The 6,479-nt window shown below is 38.6% G+C and overlaps 1 long non-coding RNA gene across 1 annotated transcript in view; it reads left to right on the top strand.

Annotated features, from left to right (window-relative positions):
- The first annotated feature begins 1,203 nt into the window (after window positions 1-1,203).
- LOC111822288 (uncharacterized) overlaps window positions 1,204-6,479 on the top strand; it is a 72,976-nt gene continuing 67,700 nt past the window's right edge. Inside the window, exon 1 of the long non-coding RNA XR_002825572.1 lies at window positions 1,204-1,277. This is a non-coding gene — a long non-coding RNA (uncharacterized LOC111822288). The remainder of the gene's footprint in view (window positions 1,278-6,479) is intronic.

The following is a 6,479-nucleotide window of genomic DNA, read 5'->3' as shown; positions in this document are numbered from 1 at the left end:
GGAGTTCATAACATGCAGTCACACAGCATACAGTGAAGGGTCAGTGGCAGGTGGCATCTTGCCAGATCTGAAAATCTCAAATCTTTTTGCTGCACTACAGTCTCTTTATACTTTGCTACTCAGAAATAACTACTCCGGAATAATCCATGCTTAAATTGAAAATATTCACAGAAATCCAATACTGCCTCTATTCTTGAGCCAAACATACCATTAGCTAGACTACATCCTAATTCCACGGAAATAATGAGGAGTCAGTGCCCAGATAGCTCCATTAATGTCTCTGCTTCAGCTATCCAGCTCCCAGGAAGCTTACTTCTCTGCAGTAAACCACAATAATCAGACTTAATACCTCTGTGTCTGGGTGGTCCTGGGAGTGTTTGTTGAAGACCATGACCATTAATCGGATCTTCCTGCAGTTCTCTCACTGACCCTTGATGGGTGGTCGTATCTCCAGGCACTATGTGTTACAAACAGTTATCTTTTTAGTAACCAAGTAAACGGTTGGCTTTCATTAGTGTGTGTGACTTCTCTTTCTCCCTCATATTATTGGTCCATCTCAAGTGTCATCAAATATTTATAGCCTTTTATAGATTAAGCTTTTTACACTTAGTCATATCTTTTTGTTGTTGCTGTTGCTTTCTCCCAAGAAAATATTCTAGGCTCAGCGAACTTTAATTTCACATATTGAGAATGAGTTGTCTTCCAAAGAACAAATTTAGACACCAAAATATGGGTGCCTAGAGTCAGTAATATTTGGCTTCACGTAATCACTGAGGTAAAGCAGGGTGACATAGAAGATTCTGACCACTTTAGCGAAAGAGCAGAGACCATGAGTTCACGCTGAGATTTGCAACTTACCTCTATTTTTAGTAATACATAGCTTTAATATGAGTGTATATTAATACATTTTTCCCTTTCCCGCTAATATTGAGGACATCATCTTCTATATTTTCATATTAAGCTGTGTAACAAATTTACACATTTTCCTCAAATATGTATGTCTCTGTTTTCTTTTCTTCTTGCAACTCTTGGATCAAGAATCTTTGACTGGGTCCTAAAGTAAAGAGGTTCAGACGACACCCCTTGATAGCTTTACTGAAGCGTCGTGTGGTCGTATAATTCATTGTTCAAATCAGACGTTCTGAAAGTGGAAGTGAAAGACAGCGCTATTAATAACAGACAGAAGCAAAGGCTTTCCGAGCTCACTCTTCTAAAGAACCAACTACGAGAAGAAAAGAAAATTCTAGCTTCTCTCCGGTGAACCAAAGGATAAACACGTGAGTAGAACACTTGGTATTTCAGATAGAATCCTACGCAGTTGCAGGCAGAGAAACAAAGAAAGGCTCAGGAGCGTTTGTCTAAAATTCTTCTTCAACTCTTCATTTTCATAAGCTCTAGGATTATTATTAACTTTTATCGTAAGTAGCTTTAATGATGAACTCTAATTTCTTAAAGGCTTTAGAAAAATACACATACATATTTATCATGTCAGTATTTTCCAGTCCAAATTTTTAAAAGTTGATTTTAACTGTCAAAATTTACACCTAAATGAATAACAAGAATTATTTTCAAATAACGCCTAACATTACATTTTTAAAATCTAAGAACTGACAGTTTATATAAAAAAGCTTCTATATACCCATGTAACTTTCAAAATGCTAACTCGCAGGAAAGACTCAGGAATGGTAAAGACACAATTAGATTATAGATTAACTCCCCTATCTCACAAGACCAACCCAGTCAGTAGTATACTTTAAGGGTTTTCTTATAAAGGGAAGTACACATATTTTATACCAAAATCTTTAGGACAAAAATTTTAATCTTTATGTGAATTATCATAGACCATTTCCATACTCTGAATTTTTCCTTCTATAAACCACCATAATCACGAAAGGTATGAGAATCAGACCATCATCATCTAGGTGACTTGGTGGCTAAGCTTTAATTAATAGTGTGTGACACACTGTCCCTAAAATCCAACCAGGCATTGGTTTTCTGACATGGATAAAACCAGTTGTCATCCAGTGGACTCTGACTCATGGTGACCCCATGTGTGTCAGAGTAGAACTGTGCTCCATGAGTTTTTCGATGGATGATTTTTTGGAAGTAGATCACCAACTCTTTCTTCCAAGGGGTCTCTGGGTGGACTGGAACTTCACACATTTTGGTTAGTAGCCTAGCATGAGCACGGTATCTGTTTGCACCACCCAGGGTAGGGTCCTTGAAACATCTGTCATATCCTGTATCACTATTCTCGAGGTGTTAGGGTTAGCCATTTCAGACACGTGGGCCATCTGCCGCTTCTCCTTACTTTGATTTTCAACTTCCTTGGCTGCCATGGTTGAGAGAATAGAAAGGACTATGCCTCGGGCTAGCTTGCTTTCAACTGGGTGTTCCATTCATTGGACACAACTGATTCGAAATAGAGAGCAGTGGAGTAATTCAAATAAAACTTCACAGCAGAAGCTTCCCTCAACTTTAATGTTTTCATCCCACAGACTATTAAGTCTCTGCTGTAGCATCCGAAGATTAATATTTCCTCCTTAATTTCCTAAACATCTTTCTAATAGCACGGCATGATGTACTTCTCAATTTCACTTCTGTTACCAAGTGCAACATTTTAGGCAAGTTCCTTGTTGGTATCAAAAAGCTTACATGTCCAGTTGTGTGTTTGTGTATGTGTGCATATGCACACACACTCACACACACACACAAATACACCAGCACTAGAAGAGTGTTTATTTTATGTAAGAAAATGATCTCTAATACATTTCATTAGAAGTGAAGGGTCCATACAGCTTAGGAGCAGGTACTGTATACATCAGCTTACCCAGACTTGTCCCCTTGAGTTCCTAATATCAAGGGCAGGCAGAGGATGCTGCTGAGATTGTTATTTGCACAGGAGAGAGATGTACCAGATCTGAGGAGTTTTCATTTCATTCTTCCTTAGTCCTTTTATATTCAGAGATTTCATCTCCATTCGGAGTGATCTGACACAGTCTACGCCCTACAAAGAAATATTGACCTGATTCTCTAGCCAAACAAAGTCTTAGCAAAAACACATTCTCCTCTAGGGGAGAGAACAGAATCCCTCACTGCCCAGGTGTCACTGAACAATATTTCTGCCTCCAGTCTTTCAGTTTTGAAAAGCCCATTTCCCAGTGGAATTAATTTTGTTAAGGGCCTGTCAGATGGATTCATATAATCCTTCCCGGAAACTATTTTTAAGGTGTCTCAAGGTTCATACCTAGTAGTGCCGTGGGACGTCAACCATAGGAGCTTCTCTTGAAAATCTAGTTTTGGTGAAAGTAGAGTGTCTAATAAGACATTGAGCTTTCTTACTGACGTGTTCATTCACCAAGAGAGCATAGGAGACAAAAAGGGATGTACTTTTTTTGGATTTAATGCTAACTTATAAGAAAGAACTGAAGGATGACATGGATGTGATGGGATCCTTGGGAAAAAGTAAAGAGGTCATAGTAATTTCTAAACAGCCAAAGAATGAAAATACTAGGTACATTCAGACACGTCTTATACTTTATTTATGGAGATATAATTTAAAAGTTGAGAGAAAAGAGAGGAACACGCTAGGGCAAGTGAATTAAAAAAGTACCCTGCGCCAGAAGACTGCTGTTTTTTATTGTTGTTACGTGCCCCAAGTCAGTTCTAATTCATAAAGACTCTATGTACAACAGAAGAAAAAGCTGCTCAGTCCCATGCCATCCTCACAATTGTTGCTATGCTTGAGCCCATTGTTGCAGCCACTGTGTCAATCCATCTTATTGAAGGTCTTCATCTTTTTTGTTGACCCTCTACTTTACCAAGTATGATGTCCTTCTCCAGGGACTGGTCCCTCCTGATAACATGTTCTCAGTACGTGAGATGAAGCCTCATGATGCTCACTTCCAAGGAGAATTCTGGCTGTACTTCTTCCAAAACAGATTTGTTCATTCTTCTGGCAGTCTATGGTATATTCAATATTCTTCATCAACACCTTGATTCAAAGGCATCAATTCTTCTTTGGTCTTCCTTATTCACTGTCCAGCTTTCGCACGCATGTGAGATAACCGAAAACACCGTGGCTTGGGTCAGGCGCAACTTAGACATCTTTGCTTTTTAACACTTTAAAGAGATCTTTTTCAGCAGATTTGCCCAATGCAATACATTGTTTGATATGTTGCTGCGACAGGGTAAAATAAACAAATGCAGGTAATTTAAAATGCACCTGAAGAGTGACTCTGAGGGCATATGTTTGGAGAACATCAGCAGAATAATGAATGAAAGAGAGCCTCAGATTGCAGTGAGATTTTTAGACGGATACATGACACTTTGAGGGACCAGCCCCAGGAGAAGGACACCATGCTTGGTAAAGTAAAGGTCAGCAAAAAAGAGGAAGACCATCAATGAGATGGATTGACACAGTGGCTGCAACAATGGGCTCAGACATAACAACAACTGTGAGGATGGTGTAGGACTGGGCAGTGTTTCCTTCTGTTGTACATACAGTCTCTGTGAGTCAAAAGAGACTCAGTGACATCTGCCAAAAACAACACCACCACATGACAACAGAATTCAATTATTTTAAAAAATTGTCAAGATACTACTTAACCATTTGTTATTGAGTCATTTCCAACTCAGGGCAACCCTACGTGTGTCAGAGTAGAACTGTGCTCCATAGCATTTTCAATGTTTTGTTTCTCAGAAGCAGATCACCAGGCCTTGCTTCTGAGGTGCCTGTGGGTGGATTCAAACCTCCAACCTTTCAGTTATCAACTGAGTGCATTAATCATTTGCACCACTCAAGGACTCTGAGATACAACTTACATAATAAAGTAAAATGCATAAATTTGTGTTTCAATGAATCTTTATCCATATACACCTTCATATAAACACCACCCAGATCAAGATATAGAAAGCTATGATGACCCCAGAAGGTTTTCTTGTGTTCCTTCACAGTCAATACCAACAATTTCCAAGAGACAACCACTATTCTGATTTATATTAACATAGATTAGTTTTGTATGCTTTTATACTTTATAAAAATGGGATTTTCCAGTGTATAGTACTTCATGTCTGCTTTTTTTTTTTGGCTCTGCACAGTATTTTTACATTCATTCATTTTGTTACATGTATCAGTAATTTTTTTGTTGTTATGCATTATTACATTGTATTAATATGCCACAGTTTTTTAAATCTATTCTTCTGTTGATGGACATTTGAGTTGGGGCTATTTTGAATAAAGGTACTATGAACATTCTTGTATAAGTCTTTTTAAGGACATACATGCTCGGTTCTCTTGGATATATATATATAGAGAGAGGTGTGAAATTGTTGGGTCATAGGGTAGGTATATGTGTAAAATTAGTAGAAGTATGAGCAGAAGAGTGATATAACGTGCCATCTAAAGGGTCACTCTAGCTGTTGAATCAAAAACAGAATGTAAGGAAGTGAGGATTAGACTGATTAGAAGCCTATTGCAGTAATCCATGAGATGATGATGGTGGAAGTTGCACGAAATTATCATATTCTAGATATATTTTGAAGAAAGAGAAAATAGGACTTCCTAATTAATTAAATGTAGGCCATTAGAGGGAAAAAAAGCTATGGATGACCTCAAGGATTTTGCCTGAGTTGTCGGAAGGGTCCCCTGATGGTGCAGTAGATGAGAACTTGGCTGCTAACTGAAAGGTTAATGCTTCGAACCCCCAGCTGTTCCAGGGGAGAATGATGTTGCAGTTTGCTTCTGTAAAGATTACAGCCTTGGAAGACCTAATGGGGGCAGTTCTACTCTGCCCTATAAGGGTATTATGAGTTGGGATCAGACTCTGTGGCAATGAGTTTTGTTTTTTTGTTTGGGACTGGAAGGATGGAATTGCCGCCAACTGAGATGCAGGAGGTGGAGAAGGAGCAGGGGTTTTGGGGAAGTGGTGAAGGGAAGGGGTAGTGGTTGGGATTTGTACAAGTTGTATTTCAGATATTGATTAGACATCCAGTAGTGATGTGAGTAAGCAGTTGGAGACATAAGTATGGATGTCAGAAACAGGTCTGAGCCAGAAATATAAATTTGAAAGTTGTTAGCAAAAAAGTAGTGTATAAAGCCATATGACTGAATGAGATCTCCAAGGGAGTCAGTATAGGTATCAGAGAGACCATAACCAAAGACTGAGCCCTGGGAATACCAAAGTTAAGAGGCTGGGCAGAAATTAGGCAAGAAAAAGAAAATAAAGGGCATCCAAATTGGTCAGGAAGAAGTAAAAATATCTCTACTGGCAGATGATATGATCTTATACACAGAAAACCCCAAAGCATCCACAGGAAAACTACTGGAACTAATAGAAGATTTCAGCAAAGTATCAGGATACAAGATAAGCCTACAAAAATTAGTTGGATTCCTCTACACCAACAAAGAGAACTTCCAAGAGGAAATCACCAAATCAATACCATTTACAATAGCTCCCAAGAAGATAAAATACTTAGGA

The sequence above is a fragment of the Trichechus manatus genome, unplaced genomic scaffold (genome assembly GCF_000243295.1).
Source record: "Trichechus manatus latirostris isolate Lorelei unplaced genomic scaffold, TriManLat1.0 scaffold00152, whole genome shotgun sequence".
In the NCBI taxonomy this organism is placed as follows: Eukaryota; Metazoa; Chordata; class Mammalia; order Sirenia; family Trichechidae; genus Trichechus; species Trichechus manatus.
This window is presented reverse-complemented; position numbering and strand designations above follow the sequence as displayed.